Source organism: Euprymna scolopes, chromosome 14, assembly GCF_053919585.1.
Source record: "Euprymna scolopes isolate OS-2025 chromosome 14, ASM5391958v1, whole genome shotgun sequence".
Classification (NCBI taxonomy): domain Eukaryota; kingdom Metazoa; phylum Mollusca; class Cephalopoda; order Sepiida; family Sepiolidae; genus Euprymna; species Euprymna scolopes.
In genome coordinates this window covers 116,755,328-116,781,611 of record NC_136495.1, presented here as the reverse complement: position 1 = coordinate 116,781,611, position 26,284 = coordinate 116,755,328, and the positions used below count along the sequence as shown (strand labels likewise).

At 34.2% G+C, this 26,284-nt stretch overlaps 1 long non-coding RNA gene and 1 pseudogene across 1 annotated transcript in view; both read right to left on the bottom strand.

Moving 5' to 3' along the window:
• The window catches only part of LOC145293240 (uncharacterized), a 1,271,116-nt gene that overhangs the window by 895,264 nt on the left and 349,568 nt on the right, over positions 1-26,284 (bottom strand). The gene's annotated exons all lie outside the window — the stretch shown is intronic.
• LOC145293467 (U2 spliceosomal RNA) lies at positions 3,015-3,162 on the bottom strand (annotated as a pseudogene).

Here is a 26,284-nt window from a genome sequence, read left to right as displayed (position 1 = left end):
AAATATGAGTTATTTCAATTTTCACAGAACTAAATTTTTCCTGGAATTAAATTAAAAATAGCTCATGTTACTAACGTTTCCACCTAGCAACTGTGAAATTCATAATGATCAGTTTATTAGTTCATGTGTATAAATACAGTATCGTCCAGAACTAAGGGACAAAATTTTTAAACCTAATATTTGTTAGAAATAACAACTGTGAAAAGCTGAAATTTTGACAACTGGTAGCCGTTATCATTCATAATAACATATTAAAATTTGAATCATTTGCAAAGGATAGAAAAAGAATTATAACAATTATTTATTTATTATAGAAAAAGATGAAGATAGAAAAAGAATTATAACAATTATTTATTTTCAAAATAGGAACGTCCAAAAGTAAGGGTCAAAATTGAGAAAAAATAGAGCTAATTTTCTGTTGATTATTCTATAGAATCTAATATACGGTAGTGACCACTTGGCGTTGTCCGGTGATAAAATGTTTAAATATGGTATTTTAATTCATGCAGATTTCACATTTATTATCAAAGAGATAACACTCTACTGATTATTATATTGTACCAAATATATAGTAGTAATTTCAAAAGTTATATATATATATATATATATATATATATATATATATATATATATATATATATATATATATATATATATATCTTATTTGATTCCTCCGGCCTTGGCAGACGTGTTTTAAATATTCTCTCCGGTGCTTTTTCTGTGCACATTTGAACTTTTCTTTTAATGATTTGGAACTCATTCCATCTGTGATTTTTTCCAAGGGATTCTGCCTTTTGGATTATTTTGGACCATTTGGAACTTACCTGTTGGTTTGGAAATTTTTAATTCTACCGTGTTTGGATTTTACCATTCTTGGATTTTTTACCCTTCACCGGACTATCCATTCATGTGAAATCTTTTTATCATTTTTCTTTTACCTCCTACTCCCCTTACCTCACCCTTTTTTTTAACCAAGTAAGATCTGTGACTTACTTGTAGTTTCACTAAATACTTTTACATGCAAAATCCGATCCCGCATTCTGCTAATTCCTGCCCTCTGATGAGAAGGAGAGTATTTCTTCGAAACTCCGCGGATTAAGGACTATCCACTTATCTTGTGCTTCCTTTTTAAAATCAAATATGCTTTTAACTCTTTTTCACGATGTCTTTTAACATGTTTTATTAATCATTTATTAATATATATACACATATATATATATATATATATATATATATATATATATATATATAGTCATCCACATACAGTACTGTTTCAGTGCAGCTAGAAAGGCAACTACCTCAAGCCAAGGTCGAAACCTGACCGCCCAAAACGACAGTCAAGGCTTTTCACCATTACATATACAGTTGCTGCTGTGCGGGTAGTGAATTAACGATGTTTTGAAATCTTCCAAATGCCTAAGCTCGATTTATTTACACAAAGAGCATCGCTTAATACACTAATGGCAGTTTGTATATCACTTCTCAATATGCTCAATCCAAGATAAGGAGCATTATATATATTAGTGATGGAAGATTCCAAAATTTTCCCCGATTCCGATATAATTACTGATTCTGATTCTTTTAAGATTTCTAAATATTTAATTGGATATTTGTTGTTTTATTTTATTTTTTTTTATTACTGTAAATCCTCCATGTTATGTCTGCATATATTTCCACAAACATAAAAAATACACTTGGTGGTGGTGGTGGTGGGGGTGGGGTGGGTGTATATTACATGAATTTTTCTCAAATATTTTCGTTGTAATTGATTCAAAATAGTGAAACAACTAAAAACTTATTAAAAAAAAATATGTTCTTGTTTTTAGCTGACAAAATGCTATTTGAATGTTTTCATAAGCCATTGAAAATAGTTGACTGCTATGCAACAAGCCGATAGCCATTAGTCGTGTGCTCTTGTGTAATGAATGAATGTGTGAATGTGGGATTGACATGAAATTCTTAAAGATAAACTAAAATGACCGAAAAATGGGCTGAAATGACTTAAATAAATAAAAAGTAAATGACTTAGAATGACTTTAATGAACTTAAGGATGAATTGAATGACCTTAAGAATGACTTGAATACTTAAAAATAACTGGAATCCTTCAAAAATAACTTTAATGATCGGGAGAATGACTTGAATGGCTTTGAGACTGCCTGGTTGTAAAGTGAGTGATTATTTTACATTAAATTAATAGAGAAAAGTGATCCCCCACTTTATATCACAAAGTTACAAACATAAGTACAGCATGTAGTAAGATCAGATACTACACTTTGATCTTGGCCAAAAGGCGAAGAAAAGCTGTATTTGTTGTATTTATTTGCTCCCCGACCGAGCAAATTAGGCACAAGGCCGATTTTTAATGTGAGGAGTGAAGGGGAAATGGGGACCAACTCCCCAGGGAGTAGGGGAGCTGGATAGTGACAATTGGTATGAAGGGTTGCCCCTACATTGACCAAGGTCTTATATGTGGGGTTGCCCCCACATATGGTCTTTGCTTGCAGTATCTGCCGGAACAGATGGTATTTATTTGCTCCCCCACCGAGCAAATTAGGCACAAGGCCAATTTTTAATGTGAGGAGTGAAGGGAGGGGGAAGGGAAAACGGGGACCAGCTCCCGAGAGGTGGGAAATGGGAGCTAGTTAAAGGTCAGGCATGTGGGGTTGCCCCCACATCTGGTCTTTGCTAGCAGTATCTGCCGGAACAGATGGTATTTATTTGCTCCCCCACCGAGCAAATTAGGCACAAGGCCAATTTTTAATGTGAGGAGTGAAGGGAGGGGTTAGGGAAAAAGGGGACCCGCTCCCGAGCGGTGGGAAATGGGAGCTGGTTAAAGGTCAGGCATGTGGGGTTGCCCCCACATCTGGTCTTTGCTAGTCATAGCTAGTCATAGCTAGTCATAGCTTGCAGTATCTGCCGGAACAGATGGTATTTATTTGCTCCCCCACTGAGCAAATTAGGCACAAGGGCCGTTTTTAATGTGAGGTAAAAACCAGCTCCCCTAAAAGTAGGCAAAAAGGGGGCACTCAGGTTACCAAAAATAATAATTGTCCCAGTATAGAGGGTTTCCCCTCCATTGACTGGTACAAATTATCTTAAGTGCAGTATCTGCCGGAACAGATACTACACTTTGATCTTGGCCAAAAGGCCAAGAAAAGGATATTTATTTGGTCCCCCACTGAGCAAATTAGGCACAAGGCCGATTTTTAATGTAAGGATTGAAGGGGAAATGAGGACCAGCTCCCCGGTGAGTAGGGGAGCTGGATAGTGACAATTGGTATGAAGGATTTTGGATTTATTTGCTTTCCCACTGAGAAAATTAGGCAGAAGGCCGTTTCTTAATGTGGAGAGAGAGGGAGGGGGGAAGGGGACCAGCTCTTGATAGGTGGGAAATGGGAGCTGGATAGTGACAATTGGTTGAAGGGTTGCCCCTACATTGACCAAGGTCTTATATGTGAGGTTGCCCCCACATATGGTCTTTGCTTGAAGTATCTGCCGGAACAGATCTTGGCCAAAAGACCAAGAAAAAGCTTAAAAAGCTAAGAACAGCATGTTTTAACAACAGACCTTTGATCTTAACCAAAAAGGCCAAACGCAAAAGTGTTACGGACAGACCGACCGAACGACCGACCGACGGAGTGACTTATAGAGACGCTTGCACACGACTAAAAATAAGATGGCGTAGGAACAGAAAAGTTAACATGTTAAGAATCATTTTCTAAATAACATAGTTACGATTGAGAAAAACATTCTTAACCTGAGAAGAACGAAGCGGAAGTGTATTGTTAGCTATTCTTTTAATTCTCTCTACCAAAGAATGTTCATGTTTTTATCCTAAATTATAAAGATTTGATTCGTTATTGCTACTGTTAATATGACAAATATGTAGTAGATTGATTTGTTTTACTGTAAAAAGAAACAGGTGCAGATAATAGAAACATCACTATTAATAATAATATCAAATTTGTAAATTAACACTCTCACATAAAAATGAGATTTTCTATTTGTTCTAGATGATTACCTTCTGTTTTAGGTGATTACTAGGGCTAGGACAACAGCATATTATTTTCATTGTTTTGACTTTCGAGTGTGTATCTGTTGATATCTTATATGCTGTTATATAGAGTGATGTGGTTATCGGTTGATTAACTGTGTCGGATATATACTCGAGTCAAAACGATGATAAGAATATGCTGTTGTCCTAGCCCTAGTGATCACATGTTAACACCTTGAAAAACTTGGCGGAAAGAAAAAAAACAACAATTTTAGAATTTAAACAGGCAGATAAATTTCGTATATAAAGTTGATGTAAAATGATCATCATTTCTAGAATATTCTAACTTTGTACGGATGTTCACTAAATTTTTAGCGCTAACCCTAAGTCTGACTGGCAAGGTCCTAATATCCTCTAAAAACGCACAGAATTTATCTTTTAGAGAAAACTAATACGTTTTGGTTAACTGTTCTAAAATGCTACACAACGTATCAGAAATGAAACTAATTTATGTTAAATTAATATGCGAAGCAGATTCTCCCTCATAAATTCCTAAATAATTGACTTTTTTTTGTTTTTCTTCACAAGTTTTTCAGGATGTTAACACGTAATCACCTAAAAGGGTTGAATCTTGTTTTAGTTTGGAGGGATGATTTAATTGAGGGTGTTACTTTACAAAAATAAAAAATAAAATAAATAAATAAATAATAATAATAATAATAATAATAATAATAATAATAATAATAATGCTTATAAGTTCGTATATAGTAAAAAAAGAATCTATTTAATTTCTACAAAGATTCATTAAAATATAAGTTTAAATATGAAAAATAATTGGGAAAATGTTAGTAATTAAATTTTAATTCATAAAACGCAATTTAATTGTCTTTAGAATAATATTTAAAAATACACCTACATTTGGTAAATTTTCAGTCTTGCAGGGGGGTCTTTTCAGTGACACATTTCTGTGACAAATAAACTACCCAAAAATTTCAATAAACCAAGAATCATTTTTTTTATCTCGGTTTTATGGCTTTCTATATCGACCTCAAACAATCTTTTTTTTACAACAGTGGTTCTCAACCTTTTTTTTTTTACTCATGAACCCCTTTTCCCTTCTTTTTATTTTGGTGGACCCCTTCATAACTATTGGTCATGAGACAATCTTCTATTTTTCACTAATATAAATTTTGAGGTTTTAATAATCAAAGAAATATTATACAATTAAGCTTTATTTTTAAATGAAAACTAATTTAATGCAAATAAAGTTCTCTACAACAACTATAATAATTATGATAATAAGTAATAATAATAATAATAATAATAATCTAAATTAGAGTGATAATAATTTTTTACCAATATCTTGTATTACAATATTACAATGTTTCTTCGATGGTCAAGCCGATGGAGATCAGAGCTTTCCAGGCAATTGAATTCACTGCAGCATTTATGTACACTGGTTAAAATTTTTTGATAAACAGTTAAAGTGGAATGTGTAATTTAAAAAAAAAAAAAAGAAAAGAGGTAGGCATTTTTATTCAGTGAGATGTGGTTAATGTTGCTCAGCGAGTTTCATTATATCTGGTTCCATCGATGTTAATAATAGTCGAAGGTCTCCTCTTTTCACAATGTCAAGTTTATTGTGAGTTTTTGATAACAGTTGAGAAACACGACTAAATCCCGATTCAACAAGATAAGATGTTGGAAAAGCAATAACGTAGAGCTGTGCTTTATCCCAGAGCAAAGGGTACTTTTGTAGCAACATCGTCTTCCATACATTGTACTTTCCATCTTTGAATTTTGCACGCATAATTTCATAACTTTGTAATTCAATGAGAGGCTCTTGCAAAGATATGTCTATATCGGCAACATTAACTTCGAAAGGAATTGAAACCCAAGTTGGTATAACCATCATGAGTAGGTCACTAAACTGAGTTTGCATATCTGCATGCATATTTTCCATATATTTAGCAATGCAAGATATCCATCTTGCAAATCGCTGCTAATAGAGGCCAAACAAGGAAACTGTTCAAATGCACGACGCCTGATATTATTTATATACAACTGTAGTTTCCTCAGAAAAGCAGCAAGAGCACTTTTACTAGATATCAGATCAGAATCTTTTCCTTTAAGCTGTTTATTAAGTGAATTCAGTTTTTCAAATATATCTGATAAGAAAAACATATCACATTTATTTGCAAGCAGCTGTTCTCCAAGTTGTGTGTTAGCAAGAAAGGAAACAATAAAATCCCAAATGCAATGAAACACTGAAGACAATCCCCCTTTGATAGCCATTTCACTTCTATATGTAATACAAGCCACTCGAACTCTTCTCCATTTTGCTTACATAATTCATGAAAAGGGCGGTCTCTGAGAGAATTTGATTTAATATGGTTAACTACTTGTATTACGACAGTAAGGACATCATGCAGACGTGCACTCATTTTATTTGCAAGTAAGTGTTGACGGTGTATCACGCAGTGAATACAAAATACTTGCGGGACAGCTTTTTTTAAATGTGCAATAAAACCTTTGTACCTGCCTGTCATCGAAGGTGCACCATCAGTAGCACCAGCGATTATATTTTTGAGTGGATATTGTTTTCCTGGAAATAAGTAACAACTTCAGCAAAAATCGTTTCACCTTTTGTGTCTGTCACAAGATTACTAGCAAAAAAGCATTTCCTCTTTGGACCCTTCATCACTGTTAAATCTAACATATGCTAATAAAATGGCGTCATTATCTCTTAAAGTGGATTCATCAAGTTGAAGGGCAAACTGTTTCACTTGCAAATGGGCTATCAATTGTTTTTCTATATCCTCTGCCATTTCCTCAATGCGTCGTGACACAGAAGAGTTGCTTAAAGGGATGGAATTAGTAATTTCACTAGCATTTTGTTTCATAACGCACGAAATCATAACAGACACTGCTGGTAGAATTACTGTTTCACCAACATTATGGGTTTTCCTGCCTTTGCTATTATTTTGCTAATTTCATATTTCATGCCAGTAAACCATCACTCATTTTATTCACTTTCTTATTAAACACTTGAAACAGTGTTTTTCGAACTTGGAAATCATCACGAAGTTTTTTAAAGTATTCTACTGGTTTATCTTTCTTTCCTGTGTGATTCTTTTCTAGATGGATTTTTAGATTAGAAGGTTTAATGCTATCATTTGAAAGTACATCCATGCATATGAGGCACATTGATTTCGAGTCATTATGTGGTGCTGGAATAAATTCGTAAGACAAATATTCAATGGAGTACTGTCGGTACTTCTTTTTACTCATAGTAGCCATGGGATGTCTGGAAAAAATACACATTATATATATACATACATACATGTATATATTATATATACACAGCTGGTAATACAATTACTGCAGTTCATAATATCTAACTATATATATTACTATTCATTTTTACAAAATTTTCGACAAATAAAACACATGTTTAGAAACAGAGTGCAAGGTAAATGTTTGAGGTAAACCTGGTAAATAGAAATATTATAGTTAAAATAACTTGAATGGTTGAAAAAAAAAACTTTACAAAATTACAGTAGAAATTAAATTTTTAATAATAAAAATTATTCTGAGTTTATTTTCTTCGTGGACCACCAAAATATCGTTGAGGACCCCCATTTTGTTATGTTTTGCCTTTAGACCTCCAGAAATATTCCATGGACCCCCTAGGGTCCATGTGGACCCCGGTTGAGAACCCCTGTTTTACAACCTGTATACAGACATTTGATGGGGAAGTGGCTTTGCCTTCAGGCCGAAAACTGTGGATTACTTACTAAGTGTAAATAATACAGTCAGAATTAAAGCATTGACGCCAAACGTTATTTCATACGGAAGTGTGAAAATTGATTTATACCTCATTCAATTTGAAGTCAATCTTTTCTCATACGTTTCGCCCTTGTAATATTTGCAAATGCTAGATGAGTGACCGGACAAAAGTTCACCGGACAAAACCCAACCGGACAAAAGCTGAGAGCATAAAGTAAATGGGCAATCAACAATTCCTCCATTAACCAACAATGACGAGGTTGTTTGCTCAGCAACCGAGAAGACTAACATGCTTGCCAACCGGTTTCCCTCAAACTCCACACTGGACCCTTCCAACCATCCCCTGCCTGACTTTTCTTTTGGACAGACGCCACGCTAGACGATTTAAAAATCACCCCTGCTCAGGTGCATGCTATCATAAAAAACCTTGACACTTCAAAAGCATGTGGACCTGATCTCATCCCAGCTGTGCTATTAAAAAAGTGCTCAGCCGAAGTAGCACCAGTTCTCTCCAAACTCTACAACAAATGCCTTAATGAATCATGCTTTCCGGGCTGTTGGAAAACTGCTTCTGTGGTACCAGTATTCAAGAATTCTGGCGAAAGAAGAAGATATTGCACCGACTCGTCCAAGATGACTTATATTCTATTTTTTAATCTTGATTACCCCCCCCCCCTCCATGTCACGCGTCGATTGTTGAACTTTCTTTTGAACACTGTTTTTTCTTTTTTTTTTTTCGAAGTTAAATGAAACTGTTTTTCTTCCATTGTTCGTTTGGTATAAGCTAGATTCCCTTCCCCTTATTTGCATCTTACCATTCTTTTTTTTTTTTTTTTGTTATTGTTTGTGTAATATTTTCCCGTATCATTTGCTGTTAAATAAATATCTATTTTATATTTACATTTCGGTCATTTTGCGTTGTCTCTCTCGCATGGTTGTTCTGTTTATCTTTCTATACACGAGTTCTAAACAGGACCCCCCCCCCGTGTTCTGCTGTTAATTTGGAACCCAGGGACCTTACGAGCCACATCCTGGATTATTCTTCTTATTATTTTTTTATTATCATTGTCACGCATTCGCTATTGTCGTCCCCAACAAAGGCCGAGTGCGACAATATATATATATAAGGGGGTAGTCACCAACAATGTGTATTTTTTAACAATGCTAAAATCTAAGAATCCAAAAAATAAATATCAAAATAGAATGAAAGCACCTCTACTCTTATTTCAGAAGAGCTGGTTCTCCCCCCCCCCTCCTCACACATACACATTAGTAACGACCTTGGATCACAGACACCTTCCTAGGGAAGCAAATAACCTCATAATACTATAAAATAGTACACTCATTTTCAAACCAATAAAAGAAAAAAAACACACACATCCTACCCTAAAGGATAAGAAAAAAACACAAGCAGAAAGAGAGAGAGAGAGAGAGAGAGAGAGAGAGAGAGAGAGAGAGAGAGAAACACAACGCAGGAGTGACCACAGCCGAGGTCGGCCGCCTCGCCACAGCCCAATAAAAGAGTAATAAAAATTGAACATTCCAATGAATAGTAGACACTTACACGTTTCCACCCTTTGGAAACACTTCAAATGAACTACGAAAATGCTATTTTTACATCTCCAACACATTTGAAAATAATTTCTGAAGAGGACGCTTCACAGAACGTCTGAAACGCGTTAAAAACGATTTCAATGATTTAAAAAGATTATTACAATGATCTAAACATAATTCTCAATGAAAAACCAATACACGGAATAATAAAATAATGTTAAGAAATACACCTTGTTGGTGATTACCTCCTTATTTAAATATACATCTTTCTTTCGTTAGAATTTCTTAACCCACTTTATAATATATATATATATATATATATATATATATATATATATATATATATATATATATAATGTGTGTGTGTGTGTGAAAGAGAACATTTTGCACATCTGTAAGTAATAATAAACAATAAAAGCATTATTATTTAACATTAAACGTCAGTTAATTATTTGGTTAACGAATACAATCTTTTTGTTTACTCATTAATTTTTTTATATAAACAACTATAAAGCAAATGATTCCCTCCTACACAGCTGGGTAATGAGCCGAGACCATGTTTTATGTTTTGTTTTTGAAAGATAACGACAATAATTATTTCCTTTATAGATTGATGTCGTTGTTGTTGTTGCTGCTGCTAATAGTAATAATAATAAGAAGAATCAAATACGGAAGAATGTATTTACAAATAGCCAAAAGAATCGCAGCAGTACAAATTCACATAGAATGAAAGATATCTTATCTTTCGCGATGTATGCAGTATTTAAATAGTGTTGATTTAAATATAAGAAAAATATTTTTAAACATAATACTACAAGGCAAAAAAAATCAATATAAAAAACAATAATGAAACGGTGATTGGGAAGCTGTTCACACTGAAATAGTTTTTCTGGTGTAAAATGGGAGGGTAACACTATTTATTAAATAGGGAGCGAGCGTACTTTCTCCTTCAGATTGCTAGATGAAACATTTCAAGACCAAATGTTACAAATTTGGCCTCTTTTGAAGAGGTTTGGCCTTCAAAAAATCTGGCTGTAATTGATTTTCTGGTTATTTTACAAAAATCTTTTTATAGTAATTATTAAAAAAAAAACGTTTCAATAAATCTTTTAACTGTTTGAGCTTTAAATATTGTGTAGACCTTTTTTTAAATCTTGGAATTTTCTTTACTATCTTAAAACGTAACTATTAGAAGCAATTATTAGTGAAAATTTAACAAATATTCTTGAAGCAGTTTAGGCTTCCAAAGTTTTATCACCATTTTTACTTATAATTATTTTTAAGCTATTGAGAGTAACGGTACAGTTTTATGTTGTATTTACGTACAAAATTTCGCTGGACAAAATATTCATTTAACAGTTTCTTTCAGATAACCAGAGAACGTCAGTGTCTATAATTATGTAGGGATTCACCTATACGCAATATATGAACTCTTCCGAACGGTAGAAATAGTCCGATAAGTATCAACTCTCGGTGCGTGTGTGTGTGTGTGTGTGCGTGCGAGCGAGCGTACGTATCTCGTAGTACGCTATATTGGCGTTAAGTACTACAACCCTCGTTCTTTCTGTATTATGCCCTGTTATAAATATAAACCCCTTTTTCTAAACCATATCCGGGCCCAAGTCTTTATTAGTGACCGTTTCGGGCTACAATCACTTGGTAATGAGGAACTCGATTTCATAAAACGGATATCTATAACACAACAAATGCTGCAACGAAGAATGCGAATTCAGGAAAGGACCACCAACAACAAAATACGTTTTTCGATCAAAAAGGATACGAAAAACTTATGCCATTAATTACACATCGAAAGCACTTGACAACGGAGTACCAGTCTCAATAAACAATATAGTCTTTCACCTGGAACTACGAAAATACCTCGGAGGAAAAAAACCCCAGAAAATCGTCCCGTCAGACAATGGAAAAATGGTTCTTAAAATTGTACTTGAATATTCCCATTTAAAACTAACAGAATAAATCAATAAAGACTTTTTTACATAGACATCGCCACTTATGAAGGCCCAGAGGCCACTCGATGATAAGAGTTAAAGAGTGTACAGTAGTAACATTGGACAATATAGTAATCGTTAGTAATGGAAGACCTTCTCTAATAAAATAACTTTTCCTCTAAAAACCGTAAACTACAGAATTAAACTGTAATTAGTAATATTATAGCAACTATTAGATAAGATTTTTACTTTCTTAAAAATGTCTACAAGAGGGATGCCTTCCAGGAGATTATCGTTTATATGTCCCAGCAAGAACTGCAAAAACAGCAAATGCTACTACAACAACAACAACTACTACAACACAACAGATTCTATAAAAGAAAATCGAAGAAAAGTTAATTCAACAACAATAAAAATACTAGAAAATCAAGGATAACTATTCAAAAGCTTGACCAATACACCACACGCTGGATGTAATCACATTTTCGCAAAACACCATGGAGACATTTACCTACGTTCTCAATGAAGACCAAACGTTCAACGTCTTTTAGAAGGTACGAAAATCTTTTCAAAGTCGATTGCGAAGACTGGCTTGATGCAAAAAAGTTCGTCTGCTATTTCGAAAACTAGGAATTGTTAAACACAGCAGATTTGTAGACTACAAAAAAAAACAACAACAAAAAACACGGAAACTGAAGTTACTCTTAAAACTTTTCAACTTCAATACATCATGGTTCCACAAAAGATGGAAATGTTTTAATTTGACGATGACGACCAGTTAGCGTTCGCGTCAGTTGTAAAAGACTGTAACGACTTTAGCCGATCAGAATTGTCTCATTTTCGCACAAGAACTAGTGTTGATAAAGAATGCCGACATTAGACGAAGAGTACTAGCGAAACTCGAAAGCAAACCCACGCATTACTGAAATGTATAGTACATATCCAAAAATTACTCTCCTAAAAAAAGAAAAAGTATATGACTAACCACATTCTCAGTATAAATTCTCAGTATTAATCAAAATATCACCCCTCTGAAAAAGAAAGAAAAGAAAATCAGTACCACATTTTCACAACAAGCGGACCATGCTAAAAAAACAAAACAAAAATGAATAAAATTACTTCTGAGACCATCTAACAGATGTAGAGAATTACATTCAGAAAATTCTACCCTTTTCGTTATTTATTTGTCACAATTACGGCAAGCTTAGTCATAAGGGTGCACAATGTAGAAACAAATTCAAAGCAGAATTATACAGATAAAATTCAACGGAAAGTACGTCGAAATTGTGCAAATACTTAATAGTAAAGATATTTAATAAAATCATGAAACTGCAGTTGGACACTGAGTCCACTCTTTCAATTATAAATTTGCATATGTGGAGGAAACTTAATGTTGTGGTGGCACCCACTCATTTACATATGTGGATAATATTACACATAAATAGCAAGACTCAGTTAGTCTGAGTGTGTGTTAACCAGAAGCCACCGAAGACCGAGCCGAGAGCAGATATGTTCTCCAACCAAGACTCTCTTACTTAACAACCATCATGTAAATATACTGTAAATATACGTTTCCTAATACACTTCTTATTGATCTACCTTTGTTTGTTGAGTCGTCATTTGTATTGCCTTATACGTTATTTGGTTCAACCTGCAAACATAACAGTTGGCGACGAAGATGAACGTCAAACATAACACTTAACAAAATCAACTTTGCAGAAAATACTAACGTAAACTCGCAATAAATTTATTTAATGGGCGAATTATATTTACCAGTAAATTTGAACGATATTATTAAAAAAGCAACCAAAGACTTGCTAAATGACTCGCAGCAGATAAAGAATAAAGCATATACTTAAAAAAAACATCGGAAAATAGCGCAACAACAAATAAATAGCGAGCAGGGAATAAAAATTATCACAGCGTCGCATAAAATATGCCATGTTTAAACGAAAACAAAAATGAAACGTTAACGAAAAAGCAAAACTGTAAGAATTGAAATTGATTTGACTTACCGGAAGTGGGTCGGAGGGAAGAAAAGACACTGAACTGCTGTTTGCCGTTACTAAGAAACTGGGTATCTATTTCCTACTAAGTTAAATAGACATTCTAATCTCGTTGGAAATCACGTTGGAAATCTCGCCACTGAGAGTATGTATAAAAGGAGTTGTGTCACTACGGGTTAGTGATTAGTTAAGAACCTAGTTACCTAGCTTGCGAGTCGGTTGGCGTCTCTTAGACTGATTACCTTGTTACTGTTGTTCGGCAAACGTTACCTGTTAATTGTTACCTTTACAAGGAAAGAAAAGACTGCTTGTAAGCAACGTCACCATTTCGTTGCAAACCCTTACTGTCTTTTCTTACACCCTCCTCTTCTTGTTGATGAAATAATCCCGTCAAAACTCAATATCTACCCGAGTCGCAAGAAGGATTGACAAATACGAAGATGGTCCGACTATACCAACATCTAACATTTCAGTTTTTTTGTATAAATGTAGAAATGCCAAATTAACTATACTTGCGCAGCGGAATTGGGATGCCATTCAGAAACTAATGGGTGATATTACTAAAGATACAAATATTTTAAATTAAATTGTAAAGGATTGGCGATATAATAATAATGATATAGACGTAAACAGATATATGAATAAATACGCTAGTATAAAATAAAATGTAAGTAAAAAACATACAGATTAAAACTAGGTCACCTTCTAACACAAAGAAAAGTGAAACCTGATCTCCGTCAAAAGTATAAAACAGGTGAATTAGAGATCAATTTATAAATGCGCGCCCATTGGCTGCGATAAATGGGTGTGTGAATAACAAAGAATCTGATTAGCAAATCCAGTTCTACGGGAATATATAAAAACACGTAACAACATCGAATCCATGCAAATCTTCACGGAAATTAAACGTGGAATGTGTAGCTTAATTGCTATATATATATATATTTTCAGAAACTTAATACCTTACTCTACTTACGTATCGAGCATTGACGAAGTCAATACTATAAATGTTTACATAAATTTTTATGTTGACACATCAATTCAATAAAATGAAAAAATAAAAATATAGGGAAATAAGCGAAATAATAATGAGAAATAAAAGTAAATAATTGTAATTTCCTCCTGGCTTCGATGTCCAAAATAAAATGAAATAAAAAAATAAAAACCGTTCCCACCAATTTGCTGTCTAATTTCTTCCAACTGCAAAAACACAACTCTCTGCGTACAAGACTCGCTCCTTCCATCACCAAATCCTAAATCTCCGAGTCTCTATAAAAATCAGTCTTTTATACAGCAGCATCTCATTTACATAAGCATAAAACCGAAAAGGCAGCCATTTTTGTTTAATTTTCTTTTTGCCAGGTCTTCAGGAGAGCATAGGTACTGTTTCGTATTTTCTCTTTATGACTTGACATTATCTGGAAACCGAAGTATGATGATCCACAATTAAAAACGCCTATAACTAATTTACGAATGGAATAACTAGAAATGTTTCTATCCTGCATACCCAACTCTAGAAGCTGAATGGATATACTTCACATTTGAAAACAGTTGTTTGAATAAAATCCACAAAACAGACGAATAGTTGAGCATTTTGTTTCTAGCTTTCTCTTTTAAATTCATATTATCGGATCTTTTATCTTTTTATTATCAATATCTTCATATATAATATTTTGATTGAAGAAATTCCCCTCTGAACCAAAGTACTGTAGATTTGCAACAACAGATGTCACATATACATTTTAGCCACTATCTTATGTAACTTTAGAACGCCATTTGAGACACAGTTGTTATATTAAAATCCTACATTTCATTCTAGGAGCAACACCATCACAATCGCAACCATCTCCAGAGGAAGTAGTTCCTATTTTTCCATCTAAATATCAAGTCTTCCTATCGCCCCTAATCATCATCGGGAGAAATTCTGCCCTTTCGAGATATAAGGGTTTCACCATTTGTAATTGGATACTAAACACCTAGAAATAACATAATCTTTCCTTTTCCCAATTCAAAAATAATAAAGTCTTCCTAAACTAATTCCACTCAATCTGATTAAGCATTCCTATATTCCGGATTAACGGTATTCACATGCTAAACAAACGCTAATGTACCATTCAAATATGGCGTCGTAATGATACCCACTTTTACCCTCTGTGTAAATTACTGCATCCATTTTCTTGCATTTAATGGTGTAAGTTTGCATTTCCTCTGTCTGTCTGTCTGTCTGTCTGTATATATTCTAATCGAATCTCTTTCTCCCAAACTTTTTCTCTCTTTCTCTCTCGCTCGCATTTTAAATTTCTTCACGGTGATGCCAAATAAAAAATAACAAAAATTCATTTCCTCTCTTTCTCTCTCTCTCTTTCTCGTTCTCACTATCTCGCTCGCTTTTTACATTTCTTCACGGCGATGCCAAAGAAAAAAAACAAACGTTTATTTCCTCCGTTTCTCTCCTGCTCGCTCACTCGCTCGCTTTGTACATTTGTTCCAGTAATTAATTATATTTTTTCAGACGTAGTTACGTTTTTATGAACTTTATTTAAATATACTTTATTTAAATCTGCGCAATCTATTACGATCGTCGCCAAATTAAAAATAAATGTTTCGGCAATGTCATCTACTGGATTCTCGACATTGCACACACATTAACTTTTTTATAAGTGTGGGGGTGGGAGGTAAATTTGAACATTAGGTCCACCTCCACAATTTTCTTTAGAATGATTACTTTAATAGGTTTTCGACTAGGCAGATTAAGGAAATCTCATTCATATTTTCGCGAAGGTAAGTACTTATAGAGATATAAAGACCTGTATAATGCACTGTAATTCATTGTCTGCCAGGTTTATACACACAAGCGATAAACACATCTGCTTCTCTCCTTCCGACACTGCCACCTCGTATATTTTTTGTATCCATGGGTGAGTATGCTGACAACGATTATCACGGTTAAATTTGGGGGAATTATTTTTCACCCCCCCTCCAAAAAAAATTAAAAGGAGTTGTCTACTCCGAAAGCTATTCTTTACATCGGAATGTTGGGGTGTTTATTTCAAACGCCGTTCTTAAGATGGAGAAGTTGGTGGTGTCTATTCCGAAAGTTGTTCTTAACATAGATGGTTATGAATTTTTTACAAGGGGGGGTGCAAGTTTCCACCGGGCAACTCCAGATAACAGGTCCTGCTATATTTAGTATTATTATTGAATATACTTTTTATCTATATCTATAAAAGTGAAGGTGTCTGTGTATCTGTGTGTCTGTGTACATTTCCCTACGCAATAACTCTGTCAATTTTTAGTCTACAGACTCGAAAATTTCCGGGCGTCCACGCTAGTATATTAACATGTCTGTGTGTGTGTGTGTGTGTGTGTGTGTGTGTGTGTGTCTTTGTACATATTCCTTCGCAATAACTCTGTTAATTTTTAGTCTGCAGACTCGAAATTAGACATACAGGGTACTGAGATTTGGTAAAATCTTTGGAATCGTTTTCAACCAGAAATTTGCTGTTAAGGGGTCAAAGTTCAACGATTTGACCTTTGAGAACTCTACATTTCCCTACGCAATAACTCGGTCAATTTAAAGTCTACAGACTCGAAATTTGATATACAGGGTACTAAGATTAGGGCAAATCGATGTGATCGGTTTTCGGCCAGAAATTTGGTTGTTAAAAGGTCAAAGTTTAAAACTAATTGACCTTTTTTTTTGGGGGGGGGCTCTGCATACACCTCCAAACCCCCGGGCAACGCCGTGCACCCATGCTAGTATATCTATAAAAGTGAACGTGTCAGTGTGTCTGTCTTTCTATCTGTGTGTCTGTGTACATTTCTCTACACAATAACCTTCTGAATTTTTAGTCTATAGACTCGAAATTTGATAGACAGGGTACTGAGATTTGGGAAAATCGATGTGATCGGTTTTCGGCCAGACATTTGGCTGTTAAGGGGTCAAAGTTCAACGATTTGACCTTTGAGAACTCTACCAAACTCCTCCGACAATTTTGAGTCTAAACACTTGAAATTTTAGATATAGGTTTCTTGGACATGGATCTAACTTAATAACTAGATTTGAGCCCAAAACAATGAATTTTAAGGGGTCATAATAGGGGTCAAAGTTTTAAAAAATTGACCGTTTTTTTTTCTTTTTTTTTTTGCTCAGCATACACCTCCAAACACCCGGGCAACGCCGGGCCGAAATGCTAGTATATCTGTAAAAGTGAACGTTTCTGTTTATCTGTGTGTGTGTGTGTCGGTCTGTCTGTGTGTGTACATATCCCTACGCAATAACTCCGTCAGTTTAAAGTCTACAGACTCGAAATTTGATATACAGGGTACTGAGATTTGGGAAAATCTATGTGATCGGTTTTCGGCCAGAAATTTGGCTGTTAAGGAGTCAAAGTTCAACGATTTGACCTTTGAGAACTCTACCAAACTCCTTCGCTAGTTTTGGGTTTAAACACTTGAAATTTTAAATATAGGTTCCTTGGGCAGGGCTCTAACTTAGGTAATTGATTTGAGCACTAAAGAATAAATGTTAAGGGGTCATAATAAGGGTCAAAGTTTAAAAGATGGATCTCTGCGGTCTTTACCAAATTACTCCGACAATTTCTGGTTTAAACATTTGAAATTTTACATAAAGGGTATTCAGAGATAGGGCAAGCTTTTTAATCGGTTTAGGTCGAAAATTTTTAGTTACTAATATATAAATGTATGTATGTATATATGTTTGCATGTCTGCCTAAAACTTTTACCATGATCAGTATTGTTTTGTAGTTCGACCGTTCAGATGACAAATATCGAACAATTGGCTAAAAATACTATAATCTTCACTTCAACTGGGTAATTTTCAACAGGGGGTCGCTTTTTTCGTCGATATTTTTAAAAGTCATCCTGTCTTTTTGATAGTCTAGCCTTAATTTAAACCTGCATCACTTACAGTTTGGCGGTGATCGTAACAGCAAAGATGTCAGTTTTTTCCATTCTTTTTCTCCTTCGCGGTACGGGTTCGAGCCTGCTTTCCTACGATCACTTTTGTTTTTGCTCAACATATACATCCAAACACGCGGGCAACACCGAGCTGAAATGCTAGTAATATATAGAGAGAAGTTGTTAAATTATAATTTTCATAACATAATATATCTCTATCTCTTCTCTTCTCTTCTCTTCTATCTATCTATCTATCTATCTATCTATCTATCTATCTTCTTCTTCTTCTTGTTCTATATAAATAAATGAACTTATTTTTCCCCTTTGAGTTTGACCTTAATAGGATTAAAACTCGAGACATTTGATGCAAATGTAATATGCACAAACTACAGCACAATATCTGAAGTGTGCTATAGGCCTATTACCTATACACTTGCTCGATAATCGTACATTCCTATATTTTTTCGGGTGAGAGTTCACTGCCAAAGCCTGTAAGAATCAATGGAGGTTGTAAAATATTTTCTTTCTATTTAATTCCTCCTTCCCCTGTTCCTAGTTTACACCGCCACTTCATCGTTTACGAGGGACTAATACGAACGCACACCGATTATGGGTTTTGTAGTTGCATACAAAAAATGAAATGCTTCCTATTGCGAAAAACGCGCCACGCCTAATTATGCATTGCCTATTTACAATTTATTTCGAAACATTATTACACTAGGAAAAAAAAAGATTCTCTCCTTTTCTTGGTGATTCCTTTTCTTTCCTTTTTTTATTCATTACCATATAATATATCATTTCCTTTTCCTTTAGTTTCGTTTCGTTTCGTTCGATATTTTCTTTTTCTGTTTACGTTTTTCCGATTACAGAGTTAAGGATTAATTTTCCGGTTAACGCATTACAAAATGTAAGATGTCAAATTTTCACTTAAACAGATTACGCACATATCAATCTCGATTAGTAACAAATCGTTTTATGTGTGCTTTAAAATAGTCACCGACTCAGATAGAGAAATACTACATTTAAAAATGTTAACAATGCATTTCTATATGCATCTCTAAAAACCTCAGTTCCGGTCTACTGCGTTTCGTATGCTTTCGTTTCGTTTCTTTCACGTTCCCATTTTTCAGATTTCATTGCGATTGTAAACATCGTTATGATATAACTCAAAGCGAAATGAATTTCACTACTGGCGCTTTTCTTAGCACAAACAAGGTGTTTTCTTTTTTGTAATATTTCCTTCATTATCTTAGGAGTTTACTTTACTAATTATCTTTGAATTATACCAAGAAAACTAATTATCTCGAAATGGATTTTTACATTGGATTTATTTAACTTAAAAAATTAACTGAATTGGTAAGCTCGCCGTGCTAAAAATTTCTCATAACTTTTTTTTTTACGTGTTAAAACACTGTTTTCCCCTTGGGGAAATTAAGTTTTGTCCTTATTCTTCAAATTCCTACTTCAGTCACCTAAATCAATTAGTGTGAAAAGAGCTTAGGAATTGCTGCATAGAATGACATGCCGGTACATTATAACATTACGGCAAAATCATCGTTCACGTTCCAAATGTCAACTTCTATAGGTTTCCGGGTATGCTGATACGGTGACGGGTTGTCTATTCCGAAAGCATGTCTTAACATGGGGAGGTTTGGGGTGTCTATTCCGAGACCCGTTTAATTGGAAATGTTTTGATTTAATTAATGAGAACGACACAGTTTTCCATGGAACATTTTCCGTTATTAAAAACAGACAATCACATGGCATATTCATCTGGGTTTCAACTGGGCGAGCGCCATTTTGAAAACCGAAACAAAACCAATACATTTATTGTATAATAATTTATCAAAATATAATTGGAGAAACACTTAGTGAAAAATTTGCGTAACAAAAATGTTAATGTTAATACAACAATTTCGTAATGAAAGCTACATCGGATTTTTATAAAATAGTTTTTTCTTTTCTTTTTATTTTTCGTAAAAAGATTTGGAAACGTTTTTTTTTTTTAATTAAAGCAACTTTGAAAGGTCAACAACAAATAAAATTAAATGATTGTTTGTTTCTTTTTTTTTTTTAACGGGGAAGTGTTTTTTTTTCATTTATTTTTTGTTTTAACTGCAATCGTTCTCCACTTAATATTTTTTGTTATTTTCTTCAGGTTTCGGCCATAACTTTCTTTCTTTTTTCACGTGTACAAGCACATTTTTTTCCTTTGGTGAAATTCAGTTTTGTCCTTAATCTTTCAATTCCTATTTCAGTCACCTAAATTACTTAGTGTGACAGGAGTTTAGTTTTTTCCCCAACAAATAAATAATTGGAAACGTTATTTTGAATTAAAGCAACTTTGAAAGGTCAACAACAAATTAATTTAAATGATTATTTTTTCCCCTTTTTTAACGGGGAAGTGGGTTGTTTTTTTTATTTATTTATTTGTTTTCTCGGCAATCGTTCTACAGTTCAAATTTTGGGTTATTGATTTCATACTTCGGCCATAGTCTATCCAGGATTTGCACAGAAGGTGCGTGAAATAAAATGGCGTCTCCAATTTCAGCAATAAAGTGTAGAAGCACCGTTATTCTTTGGATTATATTCGTTGGCGGGCACAATTTAAAAAAAAATAAAACGGAGCGAAATTAAAGTTTCCCTTCCATTTTTACAAAAACCGGACAAATAAGGGGGATTGGTTTACTAGGATTTTTATTTGAAGCTGAGCACTTATTAACATTATTTTATGGTTGAATTTTTCGTATTTTGGTTAAATTTGTTAGTTTGCAATCGCTGATAGCCCACTCATAAAATTGAAATTAAAAAGAATGGTACTCATGCAGAATTTGACCCCCCCCGATTCCATTTCATTCCATCAGATTCAGCCGAGCGTTGTTTAAATGTTGAAACACTAAATCAACATTTTATTTTATTTTTTTGCATAATTAATTAATTAATTAATCAATGATGGGAGCATTTTTTCTGTTTATTTTCTTAACATCTGTTGACAAAAAATTAATTTGTACATTCTCTTGAAAAAAAGAATCAAACTTTTCTCTACTTTTACCTAAATATTTACAGTGTTCATATAAAGCATTCATTTTTTTCTTTTTATAATAAAAATTCTGTTTGCAAAAACAAACGTTTACTGCGTTTTCTTTAAAAAAAAATATATATTCTTCAATTATAATTTTTATACATAAGGAGAAAGTGAGAGACACGGACCAATTAAAAAAAAAGATAATGATTTCTTATTAAGTCGTCTGCTTATGAAATATGTGTTTTATTATACGTATTCATGTATCCAAAGATTAAAACTAAATCGATTGTTCTCGGTGATCAGTAGGCGTCTGAAAAATGGATTCCACTTGGCGTGGGAAAACCTTTTAATTTAACATTTGGAACAGAAGCAGGAAGGCAAAATGTGCGGAAAATTGGAAAATCGATCGAAGAAGTCTCAATTGACAGAAATAATTTGTAAAAAAAAAAAAAAATCAAAAACAAACCTGAATATAAAGATAGGAAGGCAACAGAGATAAGTAATTTGAAACAATTAAGTAAAAGGGGAAAATTGAGATAGGAGTTGAAACAAACACAAAAAAAAGAAGATTCAATTCTATAATGACATCTATATAATAAAGAAAAGGCAATACATGTGTCGCTTTTCGTCAGCGGTAACTTTTGTCCAAAAAAATCAATATTTTTTCTCAGTTTCCAGTGCTTTTGTTGACCATGGCAATATGTGTAACGTGGTCGTTACTTTTTAACTCCATCGTTACATTTCAAACTTCTTGGCCCCACACGTTGTCTGGTATCGTCGCAAAGAAACCCACAAAAATATATTAAAGAAATAAAAATCCGACTTTGCATTTTATTTTTACAAGATAATGCATTTCATTATCGTTCAAAAGTCTGTTCGAGCACACGTGTGTTTTAAAACGCTTTGTCGTATAAAAAAAGTCTCTCCCCTCACGCAGTCCTAGCCAGCACTTTCTCACTCTCAACTTCACGCTTTCATCTCCTCTGGCACGGGCTGTCCTTTTTTCTGCCTTTTTTTTTCATGCAAGCTCGTGCACACATGTTAATTTGCATATCGTTAAAAATTTTTTAAACAAATATATATATAAATACCCATACATGAATATATATAGAAAGAGGTTTGTCTTTACAATAATCTTTTTACGCAAATATTACGCAAGTATAAATCATGTAGAACATCTGCATGACTATAATTACACGTAATATTCAACTAAAAATGATCATCTCATAAGAAAACCGAAAAAACTAATAAGGAATTAATTAAAATGAATGTTTAAAAGAATATGCAAATTAGCTAGATCCTTTGTAGATGAATGCAATTCCATGAACCATATATAACAAAGTTGTATTTTCTTTTTAAATAAATAGAAATAAAAGGGTTTTTATATGAATATCAATACACAGTAAACAAACAAATGTATAGGATTATATATATATATATATATATATATATATATATATATTTACATGGAAGTCACCATTTATCAGTGCCCGGAAGCCACTCAAGGATAAGGGTTATTGCATGTACAGGAATAAATGGGATAGTATCGTAGTAATCGTTAGTATTGGAGATTTGATAAAGTGTCTTACTTAAGGAGGCGGTTCATCAGGTATTTGTTTATGTTGGACTTGAAGACATCCAGGTTGTAGTCAGGTGAGAAACAGGCAGAAGGAGGAGAGTTCCATTGGCATGCACTTCTAAGAAAGAAGGTTTGTTCATGGAATCTACGTTTTGGTTTTGGCACAGATAAACAGTGGGGAAAATTTTTGACAGTGGTTTCAGCTAGACGGGTGTTTACCGTGAAAGATTGGTGAGGAGGGATCAGAGATTAGAGCTCAAACGAGCACTTGCCATCGAAGTAATGATAAAACAAAGACAGGCTTGCAACGTCTCTTCTGTGGGAGAGAGGTTGCAGGGAAGAGAAAGGGGCATCCCCACTAAGTCACGAAGGCAGAATAGGCTGTTTTTAGCAGCTCTTGCCCAAATGTGGCAGCAGTACTCCATCCTTGGACGTACTTGGCTTTTATATAGATAGAGAATTGCATCAGCAGTGAGGTATCTACTGGAGCGGTAGAATGATCTTACCATTTTTCCAGCGACCTTGGCAACGGATTTGATGTACATGTTCCATTTCAGGTCAGGAGTAAAGGTCAATCCCAGAAGCCTATCAAAACATGGAGCCTCCCCTAGACGAGAGCCATCCATTTCAATTGATGAGAGACGGGGATCAGAGCGTTGATGATGTAAAGATAGGAGTTTGGTTTTAGATGTATTAAAAGTAACCAGCCACCTCTTCCCCAATGTACTGTGCACTCAAGATCAGAGGAGAGAGAATCAGAGAGAACTTTGTCATTTGCGGCCTTAGATGTGTTGCCATAGATGGTCATGTCATCAGCATAGATGTCTACGAATGATTTAAGTATGTATTTTGGGAGATCATTGATGTAGATCAGGAAGAGAGTTGGGCCCAGGATGGACCTCTGAGAGACTCCAGCATTAATACTCTGGGCCTCTGATTTCTGCCCATCAACCACTACTCTTATGAGCCTATCAGAGAGAAATGATTTACTGATTGAGAAAACATTTCCAGTTATACCGTAGCTGGAAATCTTGTGAAGTAGGCCCTTATGCCATACCTTATCGAAGGCCTTCGATATGTCAAGAGCAATTTCCCTAGAAAGTAAGTCTTTGTCGAGCGATTCACTAATCCTATGAAATATAACCGTTAGCACATCTGCTGTAGATCTTGCAGAGCGGAAACCATATTGCATGTCACTTAGAAGGTTGTTTCTGTTGAGGTGGTTGACTACTTCTTTATTTAATATGGATTCCAGCAACTTACTCATGACGCACTAGAGACTTATTGGTCTGTACTGAGAGGGAGATGACTAATCACCTGAATTCTTAAATATAGGGCATACTGATGAGGTCTTCCAGGGTGTAGGGAGCACTTCTCCTCAAGGCAACGCTTAAACAATTTTGTAAGTATGGAGGCAAGTTTTGGTTGAAGCTTTTTCAATGCTATAATTGGAATGCCGTCAAGGCCAGTTGCTTTCCTGGGATGAAGGTTCTTGATTAGTTTGGCGACCTCACACACAGATATGTGTATGTTGCATAGCGTGTTGTCTGTTATAGGAGGAAATACAGAGAGTTGATGGCCTTGGTAGCATAGGGTAGAGTTAGCTGCAAAGTTCTTGGCAAATAGTTTGGCCTTGTCTGATGCTGACGAGATGACCTCAGGTCCATTGATGACGGTTGGGATAGAACGCACGCTTCTGTTCAGGATCCTGTTTGCTATTTGCCAAAACTGGTGGGAACCAAGCCGCTGCTCAGCTACTTTGGATTTAACAGACTGAGCATATAGCTCTCTTGCATTTTTATTACTCTTTTAAAGCGGTTGCTGGCAGTCCTGAAAGCAGCTTTAGTCTCAGTGCATCTATTATATTGGTAGCGATGGAAAAAGTGATTTCTGTGCACGATGGCAGCAGAACATTCTGGGGAGAACCATGGCTGGCTGTTAGGTTTTTGTTGGAATTTTTTAGATGGTATGAATCGGTCTATACTTCACTTAACCATTCGGTCAGGTCTGATACTATAAAGGACACATCCTTTTTAAACATGGAATGTAGGGGTGGATCAGATATAAATGTACGGAAGCTATCCCAGTCAGCTGTAGAGTATCGATATACTGTATGCATTTTATGTGAGTTTATGTGGATTTCGAAACAATTGGGCTGTTTTTTTAATTTAACACAGATATACCTTATGTGTCTGAGAGTGTTGTTAGATAGGCTTTGTATCGGAATGTCTCTGATAAATAATAAAAATCGATGATCAAAATAATACAATTAAAGAAGGAACAGTCCGATTTTGAGAAATGTAAACACCCTTATACAGCCTAACATTAAAATGCATGTATAAAATAAGCAGTACGTTCTTTGATAAGACAGAGTCGCGTTCGAAATTAATGTTTCTTTTTTAAGCACAACTGAAGCATGATAATTGATTTTTGCATTTTAAACATTAATTCAAGTAATTATATAAGAATAATTTTATAAAACCAACAGTAGATTATCTACAGTGCAATATAAACTATAATGTATTATAGACTAAGTCACTGCCACAAGACATGAATCTTCCTCCTAGTGCACCTTGGTGAGTCCCTGGCAAGAGCAAGTAATCGATTTCATTAAAAATGGCTGATTTCACCAATTTCAAGAACAAAAATGTATAGTGTCCCTGTAAGCACATATATATATATATATATATATATATATATATATATATATATATATAGCTTAATGTAATACATATACTCCTTAATCTCAATACTATGTTAAAGACCATATATATTCTTATATATCATACTTTATATAATAAGCTTCTCCTTATTTATTTAGAATTCAATAAAGCTTCCCCCATCATAATTCCTCTAAATTTTTTTCATCCCTAATGAACCTTACGCTAGACGCCGCATCTCCCCCATGCTACCTAGCACCTTCTCTACTTTTCTGATGAGAAGCAATAGGCCTCGAAATGCCCTGGCATAAAGAGTCCCTTCTATCCCCCAAATTTTGACTGTATTCCATTATTCAATAAATGATCCATTCTATATCTACCTATATATAGTTTTGTGTCTTCATTTCATTCTCTTGTTGTCCTATTTTATAAGCTCCAATAATTACTGTTGAGCTTTGCATTATCCGGATAAGTCTCCTTTTGTGGAATTGATCTCTCTCTTTTCCTTTTACATTAAGTTATATATATATATATATATATATATATATATATATATATATATATATATATATATATATACACACACACAAATGTGTAGTGGCGTTTAGAGAGGAAGGATAATGAGGTGATAATATTCAACTATCCCCTCTTCCTATATTTCTCATTATTAGAACTTTTACTTACGTCTTTGGTGCATAAAATCAAGAAGTTAGTCCCGTACATATATATATATATATATATATATATATATATATATATATATATATATATATATAAATTATTTATTTAAAAGCTATGCATTACAGT